A 22,648-nucleotide genomic window follows, 5' to 3' on the forward strand; every position below is an offset into this window, starting at 1 on the left:
CAATCAATCAATCCATGTAAATATATATATATACTTCATATTGCGTTAATAATACTCTGAATTGCAGACATGGAACAAGTTTGTCTAGATTTAAGATAACAAAGCATGGAAATAGGTCCACAAACTTTTAAAGAAAAAATATGTCTTATGATTTAAAGAGAGAATGTCTTTATTTTACAATAAATCTAATGTGACATACCTAGAAACACATGAATTTCCCCGAGACAACAATTGCTGACATCATTGAATGATGCTAGTGATTTGTTTTCTGTGTTATAAACTGTTATCGGGTACTGTTGATCATCAAAAGTGACACAGGATGATGTGCTTATCTTTGTGACTCTCTTGACGTATGGTGTAGAAAGAAAAATATCACGACAGCAGTTTGGATGCGAACATTTTACGTTCTCGAATATTGACATGTTTTGTCTAAACATAAATTGAAATTATTTCTCATTCAAATCCTTCTGCTTTTGTATCAACCAAATACTAAATAATGGGTTTAAATTATATATGTGTTTTGAGCATATAAATAAAATCTACATAGTATATATATAAAATTTGATCCAGAATACTTATCAATATAAAAAATTATAAGTTTATTGTATTTGAGTCAAACACTTAAATCAAACACGATATATAAATCAGGATACCATACCTGCTTACAAGGAGTCCCTTCTAATCTCTGACACCGATTTGTTTTGTTTGTGTTTCGGTTTTTTGTGTTTTTATACTTAAACATGTTTAAAATGTCGGCAATAATCTATTTTAACCTTTTCCTGAATGAATCAGATGATAACGTTAGAAAGTGTGACTGTGTCAAACACAGTTAACCACTTATATTTGTCAACGTAGAGTAGTTATATCACCAAGTCAAGAATGATGTTATGTAGGATGCTAAGTACATGTAGTGCTACTATGACGAGGTCTTGGCGTCAGATTACAATGTTTATTTTATTAATGTATATTTAAGAATATAAAGAAGATCTAAAAATGGAAATAAGAATACGATTTTCTATCAATAAAAATAAAATTTTATTGACACATTTCTAAAAAATTGAATTTCCTCTTTTCCTCATAGCCCCTCAATTGAGCTAATCTGCAATTCATATTTTCTTTCATTTTCAACTTCACTTCAATTCCGAAATTCATAGAAAATATATAAAATGTTCACTTCAAACCAACTTTCATGCATCATCATATTAAAGCTCAAAGGGGAACAGTTACTGTTAATTATGTACCAAACACTTAAATTTCTTTTAATCAAATGTGCCCCAATGAAGTTTCTTGTTCAATATCTTATGGCAGGGCCTAGAAATTCGCGATTATGATAGGTTAACAAGACTTTTATTGAAACGTTAAATACACTAAAACCGTCACTTTTTGATAAAATTAACTGCATGATAAGATTTAAAAAAAATAATTCAGTGTCATACAATGCTTTAATCTTAGGAAATATATGTATATTTTCTTAAAGTTTAAAGGTTAATGTTTTTTTTTAAAGTTGTTTCTTCTTTTTGTTTTGATGCCCCCATCCCCTTGATAAACGTTGCTTTCAGTCGTCTATCTTCTGTTTTTGTCTCTCCTACTTTGATCCTCATAAGAATAGTTCACTTACTCAGACTTGGTAGTTATTGTTCAAAAATGTTATGGGTTTATTACCATTTATAACATTGTTCAAGAACTACGCAAACTGACTCCCAATTCCCAACTACATTTTACCCTCATCTATTAAAACATTTTTGTCCCTTGAAATCCGGCTTTAAAACATTACCATATTTAAATATGCACGGAAATGGATATATGCCCCTTAAATCTTTCCGTTAAACTATGTAAAATTCAAAGTATAGGATTTATAGAGTACTATAAAACAATACAATTGAATTTGAATTACGGTATCTTTATTAAGGAATTTCCATCCCTTATGGGACCACCCTTAAATGTCCATCAAGTACATAGTACTCTGCTATTATATTAAAGCACTTTATAGTGGAAAAGGATCGCTCGCGAGAAAGTTTTAAAAAAATCATTAATTAAGCAGTAGTTAATTAACAAAGATTGTATTGAGGTCTATGAGAGAAAGCTTTTTTTTCTAAATAAAAATTCAAATAATTCGAATATCTATAAATCCTGTGGCGGAATGATGCACTGAAACATTAAAAATAGAATGACAATTGAAAACAATTTTTTACCGGCTAAATTTTTTTAATTGATTTTTTTTTTTCATTAATTAAAAAAGAGGAGATAACTCTTACCAAAATTCAAGGTCATAAATTAGGACACACCCCATTATATATACGAATAGAAATAAATGGGAAGTATGCCTAAATAGACTGAGTATTTGATGCCTACATATCTGTTATGTATTCAATTCACTGAATGTGTTCCTATTAAGGATTGAATACCTTAATTTTCAAAACTAAATACATGTACTATGTAATAAAATTTTACGACAGATACATTGCTGAGTCTTGTAAATGATATACCAAATCCTTATCCTTAATCCTAATAACACTGTTTCGAACTACCGTTGTGCATTGCTAGGAAATATTCATATCTTGTTTTGAATCATCCACAAATTGCTTTGTTAAAAAGAAACATAATTGTTTCTACTCTCGGGTACTCCGAACTCGTACTTGTTCCAGATGGGGTCTTCCAAAAATTATTTAAATTCCATTGGGCATTTATTCTGTTTGTTAAAAAGGTTAACTGGTTTTTTTAATCTTATGAGGCAGAATTTATTTTTCAAAAATGTACTAGAGAAAAAGAAAATTACTGATTGGCCTTCAACTTGACATTACGTTATATTGACAAAATACCGGTATGTTCGATAAACAATAATCAAGTCGACTCGATTTACCCTAGTGAAGGACACCAAAAATCAAAATTATACATTTGGTTCATATGTGGATATTTTACTTATCACTTGACGATAAACGAAACGACGTTGGGTATACCATCGTCACTTTTCCCTACTACCGTTGTTATATTCCAATATTACCAGCATATAGTGCTAATTAAGGTCTAACAACTGTACAACTTTAAACTGATTCAAACCACTAACAAATAAGTTGATGTTACAGGAATATCTACAAAGTAGCTGAAAGGAAGCATTTGCAAATCTAGACCTCTTTTAAATGACTTTGTTGGGGAAAAAAATCCCCATCCATTAGTCACATGCAATCTATTATTGTGTTGCATAATGTTTCATACAAATCAGGTCTTTTTTTTAAGAAATAATGAAATACATGGACATAAAATAACAATATTCAAGCTGAAAAATCTATTCAAATAATTCAACTCCGGAGCAGTGCATACATAAAGCTCTAACACATTATAGTCTGGATCAGGTGCCATGGAGGAGTGAGTCTCACCTGCCGACCACTCACACCCGCCGTGTACTCCTTGTCATGATCGAGAAATAATGTTAAAATCAATCGAAAATTCAGTGTGTAACTAATAGCACCAAACAATAAATAAGAAAAATTCAGTCAACGCTTGATTCAATGCTAGATTGTATGTGCTTTAATACAAGGTCACTTTATGAATCATAGAACTTACGAATAATGACTTTAAACGAGGTTTCTGATATACTTTTTCATAAATTTTTTTTTAAATAACTTCCCTCGTTTTAGAAATTGTTCATACGTAGAGCATCCTCTTGCGTATCGAATCATCTGAGAACTACAACCAATATATCCCGTGATAGGGGTATACTGCTGCATAAGTAAGGGACAGTAAGGATTGAAAAGTTACAATTATCATGTTTATCGTAAAGAGTATATCGCTGCTTAAGTAAGGAAAGTTAAAGATTGAAAATTTACAATGATAATGTTTATATAATGTAATAAGTAAGGAAAATTAACGATTATTTATTGTAATTTGTTTATCAGAGAACGTTGTTGTTAGGTTACTTTTGACGTTTTTTTTTTTTTTTTTGGTTAAATATCCTGATATGAAACAGAAGTGTCAGACTCTGTGGTATCTTTTATCCCGTCTCAAGCTCACTGGAATATACAGTGTCGATAAATAAATGGAAATAACTTTTTTTAAAATTCTGTTTCATATGAATACAAAAAATAGTTCTAATAACGGGGCCCGATTGATACCCCTAGAAATTCTAACAAATCTTTGCTATATTTACTTCGAATTATTCCGTTGTCTGATTATTAAGAAGTAAAAATGATTTATGGGAGACCAAGTATTCTTAGCCGGCTGACTCAACATCTGTCTAAAGGCATATGTTTGTGTCCCTTTACTTTTTTGTTATTGACAAAGGGATATATGACATTAATCAAAGTAAGGGGTTTTTTTAAATTGTCATTTCAAAAGTTTATCCGCCGAAATATGGCTGAAATATTGCCGACTCGGCGTTCAACAAAAAACAATCAATCAATCAAAAGTTTAAGGAAAATATAATATTTATTATGAAGGATAAATAATTATCAAAATTTTAATTTGACCTACTCCTTTCACTCATGATTTTCAATATAAGACTTAAAATTGTTTGAAACACAAAGACATTCTTTTCCATCTGAAAACAATGTTTAGAAATCAGAAGTCGATAAGAAACTTATTGTAGAATAGCTCTACAAAGAATCATATCTATCTATTGAATTTGAAGCTTTATTGAGATCTTTATTTATCGCTCTCAAAAAAGTCAGGCGATTACTTCACAGTATTGAGGAGTTTCGTTGGTTATTGAATGTCTTTGGTTTTCGTTCCTCGTTTTTGTTACTGGTTCTACGTATTCAGTTGCTAGATCAGTTCCTTCTGGTTCTACGTATTCAGTTGCTGACCCAGTTCCTTCTGGTTCTACGTATTCAGTTTCTTGATCAGTTTCTTCTGGTTCTACGTATTCAGTTGCTGACCCAGTTCCTTCTAGAGGTACATCTAGCAGTGTATATACACTATCAATCTGTCTTTGAACGTCTCCAGCGGCCACGTATCTAAAAAATAAAGGTACTTACTCTTCGTTTTCAATATTTGAATTTTTCTTATTTCGAGTTTATAATTAAAATGTTATTGTGAACTTAATTAACAATACAATTTAAAGATGCTCAAGATCCCCAGCTAAGAAAAGAAGGTTTTTGTTTTACTTTACCTATTTATAAAGTCTGAAAAATAAAAGATGGAAAAACTGAGATGACGAGTTAAAGTGGCGAGGAATTTAAACATCCGAATTCTTTCTTCGTTAGTATAGGAACAACAGTTGCTTCTTTGCATAAAAAAATAATAATAATTTTCCGTGGTAACCGTATTTGAAAGATTATGCGTTATTTTTCAATATAGCGTATTAGCGTTATAGTTCAAACATTTGGCTTTAAAATGGTTCTAACTAGATAATTGTTGATAAATTGATTACTGCAATCAGTTTTCAAAAGACATAAAGGAGAGAAACGTCAGAGGATGTTAATACTTGTATATTTACATCGAAAATTTATTATGAATTAATAAAATAATAAATTAATTAAAAGAAATGTGTCCCTTGAGCGAATTACAACTCTTTCCATGGATTATTCTCCAATCACTTACTCTTTCTTTATGAATATTTGTGCCAATTTATGTTTTAAAAATTATCATTGTGTTACCAGTAATGTACATGTCAAATGTGAAAGTCATATCTCTTCAAGTTATCAGGAAATATTTTTGAAAAGTAGGTCAAACTTCAAGGTCACAGAGTCAAAAGTCATGATACATTTCGAAAGGTCGTATCACAGGTAATATACATGCATGTATAATATGATTGCCCTATCTTTTCTCTTTCAAAATGATCAATTTAAAACAATTTTAATTTTTTTTTTTGCAAGTAAGTCAAACTTCAAGGTCAAGGTCACGGTTTAAAAAAAATCATGGTATATTTAGAATGATATTGTCACAGATAAATACTAACACACATGTTTAATATGAAAGTCCTGCCTCTTCTCATTCAAAAGATATGACCATGATGAGCACGGTTATATTTATTGTGACTGACGGACAGACTGACATACAAATAAGATTTAACGTCCCCTACCTTTCGCAGAAATGGGGGACAATAAATGTCCTTGCTGTTCTTGTGAGAAGGACTATATGATGATGATTTTATTCTGTGCATGGATAAACCTTGATTCTGTTACTTTACCACGGCCGAAAGGTCGAGTGACGCCTCGGTACAGGTATGATGGGCAGCACTGGCTAAAACTGCGCACAAGTTACTTAACGCACTTTCCGAAAATTTATGATAGAAAAAGTCCCCTATTTCTATGTAAATTGGTTGAAATAAGCCCAGTGGTTCTCAAGAAGAAGCTAAATATGTGAAAAGTTTGCTGCCAAACAGATGGACGACAGAAAAAATGTGTTTGGGGAACTAGAAAAGCTCAAATAGCTCAAATGATTCACAATTATTCGGAAAGGGTTACATATGGCAAGCCCTTTTACTATTTATTCGTAAAATAAATTTTTCTTTCAAAATGAGAGATATCTCTCTAGCATAGAGAGATATCTCTTTAGCTTAAGGAGATATCTCTTTAGCTTATAGAGATATCTCTTTGACTAATAGAGATATCTTAATACTTTAGAGAGATATCTCTTTCAACAAAAGAGATATCTCTTTTTGAAAGAGAGATATCTCTTTTAGTAAGAGAGATATCTTTATAAGCTAGAGAGATATCTCTTTAAACGAGAGAGATATCTCTTAAAGTTAGAGAGATATCTCTTTAACAAGTTTAAAAGAGATATCTCTCTTAATTAGAGAGATATCTCTTTAGATTTTCAAAAAGAGATATCTTTCTAAGCTAAAGAGATATCTCTTTTAATGAAAGAGATATCTCTTTTCCAATCACCCTTAAAATAAAATAACTAATTCTCCCGTTAAAAACGAAAGCGAAACAGGAAGTAATGTCTGTTAAGTCGTTCGTTTTCTGGTTATTGAAAAGAAGAGGATAAAATGGACCGATTGATACAGGTAAACAACGTTTAATTGCTTTATTGTTTTAAGCGAAAGTAACAGGATTTCAAACCAAAACGTCCCCCAAAGATTGGTTCCATATTATATTTATTTCATTTATTTAACTCACAGGACAGCTGAGCCGGGGATATAGAATGCGAAGTCAATAAAAACAAATTCGAAATAGGCCTACATGCACCCAATTTCATCGATCACAGGAATACAGGATTGATTACTACGTCGATTAAACATAATCCTGATAGAATTAATGTTCTTTTTTAATTAATTAATACTCCAAAAATAAAAACGTCCAACATTACTTCTTTCATGTAAACAGGGATGTATTATATATTCAACTTCAATATTAACTGTTGGACGTTAAACGACATACATGTACGATCAATATATTAACTGTAAAGCCTTATGACCCCCTTCCCAAACACAGGCACCTGAAGTATGGATAATACCCCCTTTTTTTTATAAAATTTAACAAAAAAGGGGGGGGGGGTTATTACATACTTCAGGTGCCCGTGTTCCCAAATACTCTTACAATTATGAGAAAGACATTTTATTTTCTTAATATAGGCATTAGAAATAGGAATTTTCTTATTTGTCTTAGCTAGAACAATCCCCAATTTATCCAATGTTGTCACCAAACAGGTCTGCACTGGGTCCATAAGACATTCATCATTCAATGGTAGAACATTTTATCTACATTTGTCATATTTTACAGAGATCCAGGAGGTACTGAAAAAGGGACAATGCTTCGACTGAATGTGTCATCCATGTACCAGTATAGACCTGTTAAATTGTTAATGAGGCATATCCAATAATTCTTATACTCATGAAGAGTGCGGCAACTCCCAAGTAGTTAAGGATGGCACTCATTTTAAATCAGGTACAGGATAATTTTTTGGGCTGCACTTTTCTTTACTTCAATATTTCTTAAGTATCAAGTCCACAAAAGCTCAAACACCATGGTGAATCAATGGACCATAATGATAGTTAAATTTGTCATATGCTTTCTTATTAAATTATCAATTTGAAATTTGATTGGTAAAAAACATTTATTAACAAGTACAATTCTTCTACTGTGTGCCTGTCATCCCAACAATTGCAAATGCACATTGATACATGTAGGTTCTCCATGAAAATTGCTAACTGTGCAGAATGGTTGCACATTTTTTCAATGAACGACATTTTCTTAACATTGAATCCTTCAGTATCACAAGACAAATATTGCATGCTTATTTTAATACAATATAAATAAACTTAAGAACAAATTTAAGGATTGAAGTTTAATTTGTATATATGGTAGTTACATGCGTAATTAGTTTTATATATAAAGGATGTACACAAGCATTTTATAACATTGAAAATATTCAAGAAAGTATTCTCTTAATTTCTTGTAGATCCTCACTTCTAGGATGTTTTCCATGTTCTTGTGAAAAGTGTTTTACATGGCACCATTCAGCTACAAATACTTTGCCGGTGGAACTGTGACATCAATCAACTGCTCATGCCACTGCTAATTGGCAGAATTTCCTTTGGGACAAGCAAATTGTTTCAAATATTTTACACCTGCAAGTTAGTACTTATGAAATTTTGTTTGCAGGAAGCTAAAAGCTAATGAGTACTGAAAATACAAGCCAGATGAAGTACAAAAGTGTTGATACAAGTCATTTAGAATTTTCAATTCTTTGCAGGTAGTGATGAGTGTACTGGAAGTTTTTTCGGGATCTTGTCCGACATCATAGGTACAACTGGTCACTGTGCTTTCTTGGTTATATAAGCAGGCATATTGTTAAAGCGGTGACACATGTAGCTTCAAACGATGCTTGACTGTTTAAGTGTTTTTCTTTGATTTATAAGTAAACCTGGATTGATCTCTGATGCAGTAATATAGAGCCATGTCCATTCTTTAATATTCCATCATCCCACTGTCACAAAGTACTGAAATAAAATTGATTTTGATTTTAAAAATTTTTGGTTTTTATATGTAACATAAAATTCTACAGAAATTCAAATATTAAAACTACTTCAAAACAAGATGTGTTTGTGAAACACTATGCACCAGGCGGCAACAAATTCAAACAAGTTTTTTTAAGCATATAGGTCATAGTCAAGGTCACAAGGTCATTGGCCTTGGTGTCATTTGAAAGAGCTTAATTAGTGGAGTATGCAAATCAAATATGAAGTCTCTATCTTTAACGGTACAAAAGGTATGGTGAAAGTTCAAAATGGTATTTATAGCATTAAAGTCACATTAAAGGTCAAAAGTTCACTGGCCTTGGTGTCATTTGAAAGAGCATAATTAATGAAGAAGGCATTCCAAATATGATTTCTCTATCTTTAGTGTATCAAAAGTTAAGGCGAAAGTTAAAAAAAAAGCTATTTTTAGCATATATGTCACAGTCAAGGTCACAAGGTCATTGACCTTGGTGTCTTTTGAAAGAATTTAATTAGTGGAGTAGGCATATTAAATATGAAGTCTGTATCTCTCATGGTTCAAAAGTTATTGTGGAGGTTAAAGTTGACAAAAGACAAAAAGACATAGAAACAGGATATAAACAATAGACAATAATTCACTTATTTTATGATTGTGTATATTAATGTGACTGAATTTTGGACTCATTTTGTACAAAGGTTTAGTGTCATTGAAAAAGATTACAAAATATCCAAAAGAACTGTTTTACTTGTTAATATAGAAGGAAGTTGTTTAGAAAATTTTCTTTTATTAGTTGCAAAAAATTTTATTTACTATTCAAGATCACAAGATAGTAAGCCATTATTTATTGATGCAGTAAAGTTATTCAAGTATTACAGAAACATAGAAAATTGTTGTGAAAAAGTTTTTCAATGTAAGGACAAAATACTCAGTAAATGGGTCCTGTGTGATAATGTGTACAACAAGTGATGAAAAAATCAAAATTGTAATTTTTTGTTAATTTATATCTACACATTCGGTACATCTGTTTTGTTTTTGGATAAATTGTATGTTTAACTGTCATATGTTTACATATATGTACATTTATTATGCCCCCCCCCCTCTTTGAAGAAAGGAGGGCATATTGCTTTGCTGCTGTCTGTTGGTCCACTTAGTCTCCATTCATTTTCTTCACAACCATTGCACTGAAATGAAATTTGGTATACAGCCTTACAGGTATATCAGATGAATATCTAGGTCAAGTTCTGTTTTGGGTATGATCATCGCACCATTTTTGACAGAGTTATACCCCTTGGCTTTAGAAAAATTCCAATTACTTGCAGTTTCTGTTCATTTCCTTTGCAGAGGTTGCACATAGTGAAATGCAATTTAGTATACAGATTTATCAGATGATCATGAATATCTAGGTCAAGTTCTCTTTTGGGTATGCTTGCACCATTTTTGACAGAGTAATGCCTTTTTCGACTTAGATAAAAAATTCCAATGTGGGGGGAGGGGGGCATAAGTATTTTACAAACATCTCATTATTTTTAATTTTAGAAAGTGCACTGTGTGAGTGTGTGCAATTGTGGTGGTGAGTGGGTGAAAATTGTCTTGTGTTTGTACAGTGTATATATGGATATGGAAAATACTTCAAAATAAAGCATTTAAAAAAAAGTTTTGGAAAGTATGGCAATCATATACCATGCAGTACTCAGAAATGCTAAATAAAAGGCTGCGTAGAAGAAAAAAAAAAATTAAAACTACCAATCAAATAAGTATTAAATGTAAATCTTTTAAGACGAAGGTTTTGCTTTGTCAGATTCTTTGCTTATAGGGACACTTACCTTTAATAATGTCATGACAGGTGAGGCACATGGCTGGTCTTCATGCTGGATCAGTTCTTATTTAAAACCATCCAGTATTGCCCCAAGATTGCCAGATGTACAGACAAAACCTGTAATTTAGCAAGCTTCTGTAATATGCCAATTGAATTATTACATAGGCCATAGTTGTATGTGCAACTGATAATGATGTAGGACTAAGGTGCCTGACAAATAATGAGTTATAAATCTTATAAATATCCATTTATATGATACAAATCTTAACTTTCTTCATTAAATTTTATCAATGATTTTACAAGAAAATCAGAATAAAAATTGTCCTTTTTATACATAAAAAATATTTTCATTTAAAATCTTTTTATTTAAAAATATTTGTTGCATTTTCATATTTAGGGTACCCTTCCTAGGCCAACAATAAAAAAAAATGATTTGTTTGATGTACTCTGACAGACCTGTTAAAATAGCCCCTACCCATTTGCATTCATTTCTTGGGGGCACTTAAAATTTTTTAACACCCCCCTTAATTTCCATAGATGTTAAAGATAAGGTATCATATTTTTATAGGATGCTTTTTAATTTATAAATACAAAGTCTTTGTAACTAAATGAAAACATTAACAGATTTCTGAGTCTGTGGTTTTAAATATGACAGTTATCAATTTATTCAATGCTGTAAGACATAAGAAAAAAAAACTAGAAATATGTCCACAGGACAGGAATGCCCGCCAAGGGTATATTAGTCATCCAAAATGAAAATTTGTATGAAATTGGATCAGAATATCTTGAAAAATGTTACAGTTGAATTGCTTACATCAGTATGTATCAGCATATGAAGTTTGACACGAATTTCAGAGATGTGAGGTCAAGGTCAAATAAAAGGTCAACGTCATGTTGATGCAGTTGAATTGCTTACATCAGAATGTATCACCATATGAAGTTTGACACTAACTTAGGAAAATTGAGGTCAAAGTCAAAAGAAAGGCCAAGGACAAAAAATGTTTGTTTCAGTTGAAAAGTTCTCATCAGTATGGTAAATTTGATACAGTAAATCTCGTTTCGTACGAACACGAATATTGCAAATTCATGGGTATAGCGAAGTCATCTTGGATTCCCTTGAGTTATAAAATTTCAATGAATTTCTTATACGATTATAATGAATTATGGATATAGCGAAGTAATTTCATAGGTCCCAGCAACTTTGTTATAACCGAGTTTTGCTGTAACACCATCTTGAATGGTATGTTTAAAACTAAGTTAAACACTAATTTAAGAAAAGTGAGGTCAAGGTCAAAGGAAAGGTCAAGGACAGAAAATGTTGATGCAGTTGCATAGCTCTTATCAATATCTATCAGCAAAGTTTGATGAAATATCCTGTATAGTTTCTTTGAAACTGGGCTTTGAACTGAGCTAAACGCAAAGTGTGACGCATGGACAGAAAGACAGAAGACAGACATGACAAACACTATATGCCCAGGCCATAATCATGGTGGGGCATAAAAAAACTACCGGTACCTACCAACCTACCTGCCAACCTTGATAAAAGTGGGTAGGAGTACATCAAACAAATATATTTTTAAAGCTGGCCAGTTGTTGACTAGTATATTAGTCATTTTGATATGCTATGTCTTATAAAAAATAAATTTTATATTTGTCTTAGAACTTATTTGTTGCATCAATTTCATACCTGTATTTGCATTGTTTTGGATGCTGATAATTCAAAGTCATGATCAGACTGCAATTTGTCCTTAGGTGCTGCTGACTTTGGATCTCTTAGGAATTGCATCTTTTATCTGTGTTACTGGTTCTCTTGTACCTCTGCTATAAATAAGTTTTAGTGTATACAGTTGTGTAATATCAGTGAATAAATTGAACAGACAGATTGATTGTTTATTGTTTATCGTTCCTCTCAAGTATTTTTCACTCATATGGAAACGACAGTGGAGAGCTGCAAATTTTGTCCTAATGACCTATACTCAGCACTCAGGGCCATTGACTGATTGAGCAGGAAGGGATCTTTTTTGTGCCAACACCTGACCTACTGCAACAAGGGGCCACAGTTATACTGTATCATCCCAAGGACAGGTCTCCACATCCCACAGTGGGATTCAAACTCATGATGTAAGGATCAACACCTTATTTCGCGACTCTACTAGAGCAGACACTCTAACCACTGTGCCATGCAGGCGAATTTGAACAGACAGAAAAATTTACCAAAATCCATAAACCATGTTCTATACACAGGGAACATACTCTCTAAAGTGAGAAATATGGTCATCTAAATTTTATTTTATGCAGAGAGATGGCAAAATATATGAACATCTTATCCTTGTGAAATAGATCTAAATTGCTACAAACATTTAATGCTCAAAAAATTAATCCACTAATACAAAGCAGGTTAAAATTTACTGAAAAACAAGATGTGATTGTGAAACACTGATGCCCCCGTACGGCAATTTAGCCACAGTTAAGCTTTCTCAAATGCAAATCAAATATGTTAATTGGTACCAAAGTAAGGTCTTTTCACAAGAAATGAGAAATGTAAACACTAACTACACCTGCTCCAGGGTTATGACCAATGTTAACATCTTAAAAGACAAATTCCGGGTCAAGGTCAAAGGGTCAAGGTTGTTGTGTTCTAAAGAAAGGCCTTGTCTCAAAGATTACGTATGGGAAGTATGAAAGCACTGGCCCTTACCGTTCAAAAGTTATGGCCAAGGTTAAAGTTTGTAAAAAGTAGGTCAAACTTTAAGGTCAAGGTCAAAGGGTCAAGATTCTTGATATCCAATGAAAGGTATTGTCACAAGGATTACACATGTGAAATATGAAAGCTAGCCCCAACTATTCAGAAGTTATGGTCAAGGTTAAAGTTTGTAAAAAGTAGGTCAAACACCAAGGTCAAGGTCAGATGGTCAAGGTTCTTGAAATCAAATGAAAGGTCTTGTCACAAGGATTAAATTTGTGAAGTATGAATGCCCTAGTCATAACCCTTAAAAAATTTCTGTCAATGTTGTATTTTTAAAGTGGGTCAAACTCCAAGGTCAAGGTCAAAAAGTCAAATTTGGTGGTACCCATATAAAGGTCTTTACACAAGGAATATTCATATGAAATATGAAAGTCATAGCTCCACTAAATCAAAAGTTATGGGCAAGGTGAAAGTTTTTGCAGACAAACAGAGAGACAGACAGACAGACAGACGGACACGACAAAAACTAATTACCCCCGAAACTTCGTTTATGGGGGCATAAAAAGTATATTAAAAAAGTACCCAAACAAAAGTGATGCAGCCACAATATCATAAATATGACGTTGGTTCCCATCAATGACAAAACTCCTCCTCTATAATCAGCTGATGAATAACATCTCGGATTCAAGAGAAATCTGTTAACAAATTAAGGCAAAAGATAATTTTGAAACTATTTCATTCGGTTAAGAATAAAACACTTCATTTTCCCTCAAAATAAACAAGAAACGGATGACACTCTCTGATTTGTTTACCTGTATTTCGATCGAAATATTCCTGGTGGACGCTCGCACCCAATTTCTTATGACATGAAATTCATACATCGTAAGTCGGACAACCCTTCGGCTTTGTAAAACTATTTAATTTCCCCCTGAAAGCTGTGTGTAAACCAGAAACATGCTGAACTCAACACACATTCACCATGACCATGTGCGAGGAAGTGAAAATTATCGTAAAATCTCGCGAGTCACGTGACGAGACTTACAGACTCTGGACCGAATTTTCTCAGCTTTTGAAATAATGAATAAAAAGTTCACTTCCGGTAAAGGGAGAAGTCATTTCAAATGGAATTTAAATAAACATAATGAAGAGAGATATCTCTTTGCAATAAAGAGATATCTCTTTTTGCTTCAGAGATATCTCTTTTAGACCCTTTTGAAAGATATCTCTTTCACTTTGAGAGATATCTCTTAAGATAAACCTAGAGAGATATCTCTTTTACTTAAAGAGATATCTCTTTAACTTGGAAAGATATCTCTCTAAGTGATAGAGATATCTCTCTAGGTGAAAGAGATATCTCTCTAGTTGAAAGAGATATCTCTCTAACGATCAGAGATATCTCTTTAACGTTTAAAGATATCTCATCACGAAAGAGATATCTCTCAAGGAGAAAGAGATATCTCTCAAAGAAAAAGAGATATCTCTCTAAGTATAAGAGATATCTCTCTAACTTTAAGAGATATCACTTTCTTATGGAGATATCTCTTTAGAATAAGAGATATCTATTTAAGTTGAGAGATATCTCTTATTTTTAAGAGATATCTTTCTAAAATGAGAGATATCTCTGTAATTTTCAGATGAAATTTATTTTCCGAATAAATAGTAAAAGGGCTTGCCATAGTTACAGTATTTGAAAAGCTGTTCTTTTTTCATGCGTTTTTTGAGAAGCTGAAAATGTATGACATGTATCCATTGTTGAAAAAACTGCACATTTCAGAAAACAGTATGGCTGAAAATAGTCAATCTAGGCTTTGAGTAGGAAAATAAGCTAACCTGGTATAGCTAATTCAGCCACAGAATTTAGTCAATTTTAAGATGCACAACCTTTTCAACTCTCATAATAATTATTTTTAAAATATTTACTAGCATATCATTTCATTTCTGATGCAAATGAGAACAAGAGATAAGACCAGAAGTATATATTTAGATTAAAAAAATGTACATGTATACTTTTATGGTTTTTTCAGCAATTATATTTGTTTATTTGTTTTGAAAACATCTCTCTAGCTCGGAATTTTTTCACTCAAAAAGCACCAATTAAAAATAATGAAGACAAGATGTGTTTGTGAATTTAAGTTTCTCAAATATAAGTCAAATTTCAAGGTCAACGTCAAATGCTTAAGGTTGTTGGTATCAAAAAGAAATCTTGTCAAAAGGAATTCACATGTGAAATAAGAAATCCCTAGTACTTCCTGTTCAAAAGTCATTGCCAAGGTTAATTTTTTTAAGTGGGTCAAACTCTAGGGTCTATGTCAAAAATGTTTATACCTGTTGAAAAAGTTCACAATGAATACATATGTAAAACATGAAAGCCCTAGCACTGACTGTTCAGAACTTAGACCAAGTTTAAAGTTTGTTATTTTTCTTGTAAAAGTAGGTTAAACTGCAAGGTCAAGAAATCAAGAGGTCAAAATTGGTGGTACTCAAATAAAAGGTCTGGTCACAAGGAATTTACCTATTAAATGTGGAAGCCACTTAAAACTTATGGGCAAGTTTAAAGTTTCTGCGGACATACAAACAGACAAATAGACGACATAATATATACAAGAAACAAAACATGTAGTCAAATGGAAAAATTTTCTACTATTTTGGAGTCACAAGATCAATTGTCATTTCAGGGACAGGGAGTGGCTAGGGAGATCGGACACCCCCTCCTTGGAATTTGCAGAGTTATTTAAATAGGACTATATACTGAAGCAAATAAAAATGACTTTGGACATCCCCCCTTTGAAAACAAGAACCCCACCATCATTGTTTTTATTTTTTTTCTTTGCTTCTCAGGAAATTTGGGGCTGGAAATTGTTTGACTTAGGTGTGACCCCCCTCCCCCAAATATGTAATATTCGTCTACTGTGGCATGCTATGATCTTAGACCCCTTTTGAACTATAACCTACCCAATTGCATTTCGGTTCACCCCAATCTGCACTAAAACTTGTGCTTACCGACTGCATAGGCGTCGGAACTTTTTTTGCAAAGATAGACATTAAATAGGCATTGGAAATTGGGGTTTACTTTTTTGTTGGTTTACCCCCCCCCCCCCCCTTTAAAATTGCTTCCGACGGCTATGGACTGTCATAGGTCCTGTCAACTTCATGAAATATAATCCAATTAAAACACAAAATGAATTATTTCAACTGATATACACACTGCGCCATCAGCATGTGCTATCTCATTCGGCAACCCTTGGCTGATTCCGTCGCCTTCATCAGATGAAGTACGAATCGGCCGAGGTTTGCCAAGTGGTGCGATCTAGAAATATGATAATGGGTGACGCAAACCCAATATGATGTAGAAATTTTCAAAAAGGTTGTCACATGTAAACATATATAGTGCATTAACAAAATAATTTTAAATTATCATAGCAAATGATTTTTTAACATAACTTTATTTACCAGCTAGGCCTATTAAAAAAATGTGTATGTGAGAGTGTGTTTGTGTGTGTGTGTGGGGGGGGGGGGGGGGGATGGGCATTGACAAATTTATTGGGTTGGATTTTCAAGGTTTTATTTTTGCCTGATCAAATACTTAATTCAATTCTGTTATTTCAGACTGGTAATGGATTAAGTATATGAAATACATATAAGAGGCTCATAGGTCACCTGAGAACTTTTATGCTCAATTTGACGAATACATGCACTGAGTAAATTATAGAATTATTTTGACTTTTTCCTTGGAAAGCCCTATATGAAGGAGTGTGTATTTAGAGGCAAAGACCTTAGTGCGAGTATTACTGTCTCATGACATCATCTAGTTTTTATTTGTTAAACCCTAATTTATCTTATGTAGGTGCATTGCATCATTTCAATTAAGATGGATGAGTGGGCAGAAAATAAAGATTACTACCTTAATGTAAACACTTAATAAGAATAAACGACTTAAAATCCAAACCCATTGTAACGAGTGTAACCCCCCCCCCCCTTATGCTTTTTATTTTTACAATAATGTTATATGACGCAGTGTAGCTTATTGTTTCATCCATGACAGCGGTTACTTAACCATACTACTATCAATGACTGTAATATTTTGCTATTTTTGTATGTACTTGGAGCGGGTTGATTTTTCTATCGAATAGAGTCAATGACTGTAATATAATATTGTACATTGTGGTGATTTGGAGCGGGTTGATATAGTTTTCATACACCCTGTGCTTATAATCAGTTAAGATAATAAGATGTAAACAGCTTGTTTTTGAATTATATGTTTGTGTTATGACATGATGTAGAAGTCTAGAGTACGAGTTATTGTGTATCAGTATACGTAAACAATGTCGAGGAAATTCGGACTGTGCATGGATTCTATTTTATCTTTTGTTTCGCCTTGATTGTTGGTATGAATGATATTATTTTGTTGTACTTAGTGTTTTGTTACGTTTAATCTAAGTTATTTAATGTTACCTTTGTTATTTGGCCTGAATGCGAAGTGTATGTGCAGCCACATGTTTTTCTGTCTGCTCGCTTCCGGTTAGCTCACTGTTAATGTAGTCGATAAATGTACGCTCGAATGTTGATTGTTTGATGTGGTCAATAGTTGGATTAACATTGTGTACGATTGAAATTAATGACTGAAAGTTGTTTAATACGTATGATATCCAATGATTTAGTTATTATCTTGGTTTATATTGTACTATGTACGGAGAATTGTAGAATTGGAAGATGTTGAATATTGATAAGTTTATCACTTATTTACAGTGATTTCTTGTATCACACGTTAGGTGGCATTTTTCCAAAAGCGATTTTTTTGTGTTATCCTATCACGTGTCACGATTTTTATCACATGATTATTATCGATATTGCCGCGATATTTGACTGTATATAATTATATGTTATTGAATAAATTAATAAATGAATTACATTTTTGAAACGTTAATAAATCTTGATTATATATTGAGTTCATGGATTCTGCACAGGACTGATGGAATTGACATTGATTATATTGAGCACAATTTTTATATCTTACAACTTTAAAGTACTGCTGCGCTACTCAAGAGCTTATTAGGTTAGCTATAAATTACTGCTATCCCTGAGCGTTACACTCATAAATCTTCTAATGTGGCTTGGGGAGAAGGGGAAGATATTTTTTCTCAACAAATGAAAATTTCTCTACTTTGATAACGAAGTATAAGATCAAATTGCAGCATATAGTTCCTCATTGATTACATTAGAAGCAAATAATTTATCGCAGAGAAGGGGGATTTGCCACTTCTCTCCTTCGATACTATACGCCTCTTATAACTGCTGCTATCTTTTGAATGAGTCGCCTCATGGCGCAGTGGTTAGAGCGTCTGCTCTTAGAGTCGCGGTGTAAGGAGCTGATTCTTAAGTTGCAAATTGGAATCCACTGCAGGACGTGGAGACCAATCCTTCGGATGAGACCGTATAAACGTTAATAATCATAACATAATCACGTAATCGTCCTATATAATATAAAAAGTTCCGTGTTGCAGTAGGTGTTGGCACGAAAAAGATCCCTCATTGCATAATGGTATACATTTGAAGCAGTAGTGTCTCCACATGAACGAAAAATTCTCGAAGGGGGGGGGGAGCGTTAAACCAAACAAAAAACAAACTTTTGAATAACAACTTACTTAGAGTCACGATTGTGAGCTTTTCTCCAAACAACATAAAACATAATAAGTAATAGGAGAAGAAGTAGGATATTTATCGCCAAACTGAAAAGAAAGGGCACGTTGCTCATGCAGAGACTGTCTTCCTCTGGGCTGATTGCTGTTGAAATGAAGGCCAGGGTGTCTTCCTCTGGGCTGATTGCTGTTGAAATGAAGGGTGTTTTCTGTTTTCATAATATCGTAGACAAATGTGGAATTCTGTGTTGATATCTCATCTACAAAAGAAAATCTTGATATCTATATATCGACTCGATAGAACCCAGTGCACGTGAGCTTGAAATAAAAGTTAAAGGTTGAATAAGGGTGATTTGTTCTCCATAATACCTGTGCCTACATTTGATATTCTTAGAGGCCCACATTGCTTTGCTGACAATTTGTTTTGTTTCTTACGACTTAAGGATGATCACTTTGACAGTTATCTGCGTATTGATTATACAGTTGTGGAATGAAACAATTTTGACTGCATGTACACGAAAAATGGAATTTAAAGAAACACGTTTTTTTAATATTTATACTTCATTTGACATCATGATAATTAATATTCTTGCAAACATTGAGCAAATTAATAAACTATTATACATATAGGTTGACCAATATTAAAATATGTCTAGATTAAAAATAACCAAGGATGTGAATAGGACAATGACCAATGTAATCTGTTTTTAAACGAGAAAATACATTTTCCACTGTATTTTACAACGTACAAAACCAATTTTACATGCCTAGAAACACAAAAAGTTCCCCGTCACAACAATTTCTGACATCGTTGGTTGCTACTGATTTGTTTTCGTTACAATGCGCTGTTATCGGGTATCGTTGATCAACAAAAATGAGACAGAATGCTGTGCTTATCTTTGAAATCTTCCAAGCCTTTGATGCAATAAGAAATATCTTACGACAACAGTTAGGACGGGAACAACTTACCCTCTCATAAGGTAACATGGTTTTCCTGAATAAGAACAAGAATTATTTCTTCAACAAACCGTTTTCTATAGATCATTCAATTTTCGCGACAAATTTTTTCACGAGAAAGACATAAACACTTTGTAAGCGAGACCAACTTTTCACGATTATGTTTACTTATTGACCCTTCATTACTTTTTAGACACATTACATTTACATTTAGTCTATACAAACAGATTTCTCTAGCTTTACTGTCTAATTTACTAGAACTAGTATTAAAAACTCCTTTAAGATAATTACTTTTTTTCCTCTATTTACTTTTTATTTGCGATATCGTCGGAAACTCTTACATACATAAAAATGACAGGCAGACACACAGACAAGCGAAGTGAAACTGTGTTTTGAATATATCGATAAAATCTTCCAGATATCTTTATACTTTCTGATTCAAAATACTCATCAAAATAGTTAAATAAAGTTCATTAAATTTAAATCAAGCATAATAATTTAAATCAGTATTCAAAACCTGCATTAAATTTTCTCCTCCCTTACCCTTTCATTCTCTAGTCAAAAATTTCTTTGGTTTGTTTTTCTTTTCTTTTTCTGAGATATTTGACTAAACATATAATACGAAGTGTAGATTACTTCAAACACCCTATGTATAAAAGTGATCTGGAAGTAATCTATTTTAACCTTTTCCTGGATGAATCAGATAATAATGTAGAAAGTGTTATGTCACACATTTGTACCACTCATATTTTTTAACATAGAGTAGTAAAACACCAAGTAAAGTACTGTTAAGTAGGGTGTTTTTAGGTAGAACAACTATTGTGAGAAGGTCTGGACACCAGATTACAATATTTTTTTCATCAATGTGCAGTAAATATTACTTAGTAGACCTTTTGAAAGAAAGGAGGATATGGAGATAACGAACAGTATTCAATCTCAAAGTCCATTAAACAATACAAAATAGGAGCAGAGCAAACACAGACCTCCGAAACATCAGAGGTGGGATCAGGTGCCATAGAGGAGTGAGCAGCCCCTGCTGACCGGTCACACCCGCCGTGTGCTCCTTGTCATGATCAGGAAATACTAGTAACGAGAAATCCGTCGTCAATTCAGTGTCTAAATAATGGACTAACAATAAATATGGAAATCGTCAGTCAGCATTTGACTCAATGATAAATTGTATTTGTTGACAAGGTCATTGTATCGACCACAGAACTTACGAAATGATGACTTTAAACAAGACTGCTGATATTCTTGTTTCATCAACTTGCTTGTCAATATCTCTCAGGTTTTGCCAACCTTCATAGACACGCCTTTTAAAAATGATATACAATAATTTTCCTCATTTATATTGTCCCCTCAGTTGATTTAAATAATATGGATATTTCTTATTTCATTTTCAATTCAATTTTGAATTACAGAGAATAACATGTTAGTTATTTTGTGTTTGACGTATAGTGTTCAGTACTTTTTACTTTTTATTTGTTCATGTCGATGCTTGTTTTGTTTGTAACTGTCAACTTCACACTACTACATCATCTCACTAGTACTTACATTTTCTAAGGAAGACTTCTAATTAGTACCAAACAAATGATTTTTTGATATATTTGCATTAACTTAAGTGCCGGTTTTTCTGGAATATTTTATGTAATGGCCTTGATATCCAGCGATTATGAAACCCCAACAAGAGTTTTATTAAAACATTTTAAAATACACAAAAAGCCATAATTGTATGATAAGAGCTTACAACAATTCCGGGTCATGCAATATGCTTTCAGGAAAAATATGTACATTTTGTATAATGTTTAAGCAGCTAATGCTTTTTTCATGCTGTTTTTTTTTATGGTGACACCCCCACCTCCAAGGATAAACACTGCGTTAGGCCCGTCTTCTGTCTATGTCTCTTCCACTTTGATCCTCGAAAAAATAGTTCACTTTTTAGTTTTGGTAGTGATTGGATAAAGTTTAACTTTAACGGGTCGATTGTCGTTCTTGAGATTTTTTATCTGATATATTTCCGTAGGCAGCTAGTAACAAGCCTAATTAATAGTCATATAATCTAGAAGCAGCTTCTCAGATAATCAGACATTCTAGAGATGCTTAATTTACTCCAGGAAATAATTACATGTATTGTCTTACTTTTTATTTGAATCAAAAATGGTTTTTCAAATAATTATAAAATTGCTGTACAAATTTCCCAATGCAAATCCATGTCTTCCTGATTTAACTCCATATGGTAATCAGTAATGTACAGTAAACACAAATCCTGATGAAATCAAAATATAGTTTCTAATCATCTTGTCAAAGCTCCCTTAACAATTATACATGTAACTTGCTCCTGGCAACAAATCCTACCTCTATATCAGTGACGGATCCAGAAATCTTGAAAAAAAATGTGGTTGATCAGTTTGGGATCAGAGAAGGGACCCACAGCAACACTCCAAAAACGATTCATTAAATCTTGTGCATTTTGGACACAAAAGTGGCAGTTTAAGTCCCCCGGACTCCAATGGATATTTTTTAGGCTTATGCTTGCTTCTAATTTTTCCATGGACTTTTTTGCTTAAATAATAGGGTTTGTTTGTTTAAATTTCATTCCAGCATAAAGTAAAAATATCAACTTTGTTTACAAGGGTCATTTTAAGAAAAAATGTATTTTAGAAGAATTTTGTTT

At 32.7% G+C, this 22,648-nt stretch overlaps 2 long non-coding RNA genes across 3 annotated transcripts; one reads left to right on the top strand and one right to left on the bottom strand.

Moving 5' to 3' along the window:
- Positions 1-6,645: 6,645 nt before the first annotated feature.
- On the top strand, positions 6,646-8,475 carry LOC134258734 (uncharacterized). Its single transcript, XR_009990217.1, has 3 exons — positions 6,646-6,946; positions 7,662-7,826; positions 8,341-8,475. It is a non-coding gene; the product is annotated as an uncharacterized LOC134258734 (long non-coding RNA).
- A 270-nt stretch (positions 8,476-8,745) lies between these two features.
- Positions 8,746-14,494, bottom strand: LOC134258726 (uncharacterized). Of its 2 annotated transcripts, XR_009990215.1 has the most exons (4): positions 14,194-14,494; positions 13,964-14,076; positions 10,703-10,812; positions 8,746-8,881 (listed from the first exon to the last, which is right to left on the bottom strand). It is a non-coding gene; the product is annotated as an uncharacterized LOC134258726 (long non-coding RNA). The 2 variants fall into 2 exon arrangements; XR_009990216.1 differs by lacking the exons at positions 8,746-8,881; positions 10,703-10,812 and adding an exon at positions 12,477-12,516 and having other exon boundaries at positions 14,194-14,473.
- Between the last annotated feature and the right edge of the window lie 8,154 nt (positions 14,495-22,648).

This window comes from Saccostrea cucullata, unplaced genomic scaffold (genome assembly GCF_032062105.1).
Source record: "Saccostrea cucullata isolate Sc308-1 unplaced genomic scaffold, CSIRO_AGI_Scuc_v1 ctg1691, whole genome shotgun sequence".
In the NCBI taxonomy this organism is placed as follows: Eukaryota; Metazoa; Mollusca; class Bivalvia; order Ostreida; family Ostreidae; genus Saccostrea; species Saccostrea cuccullata.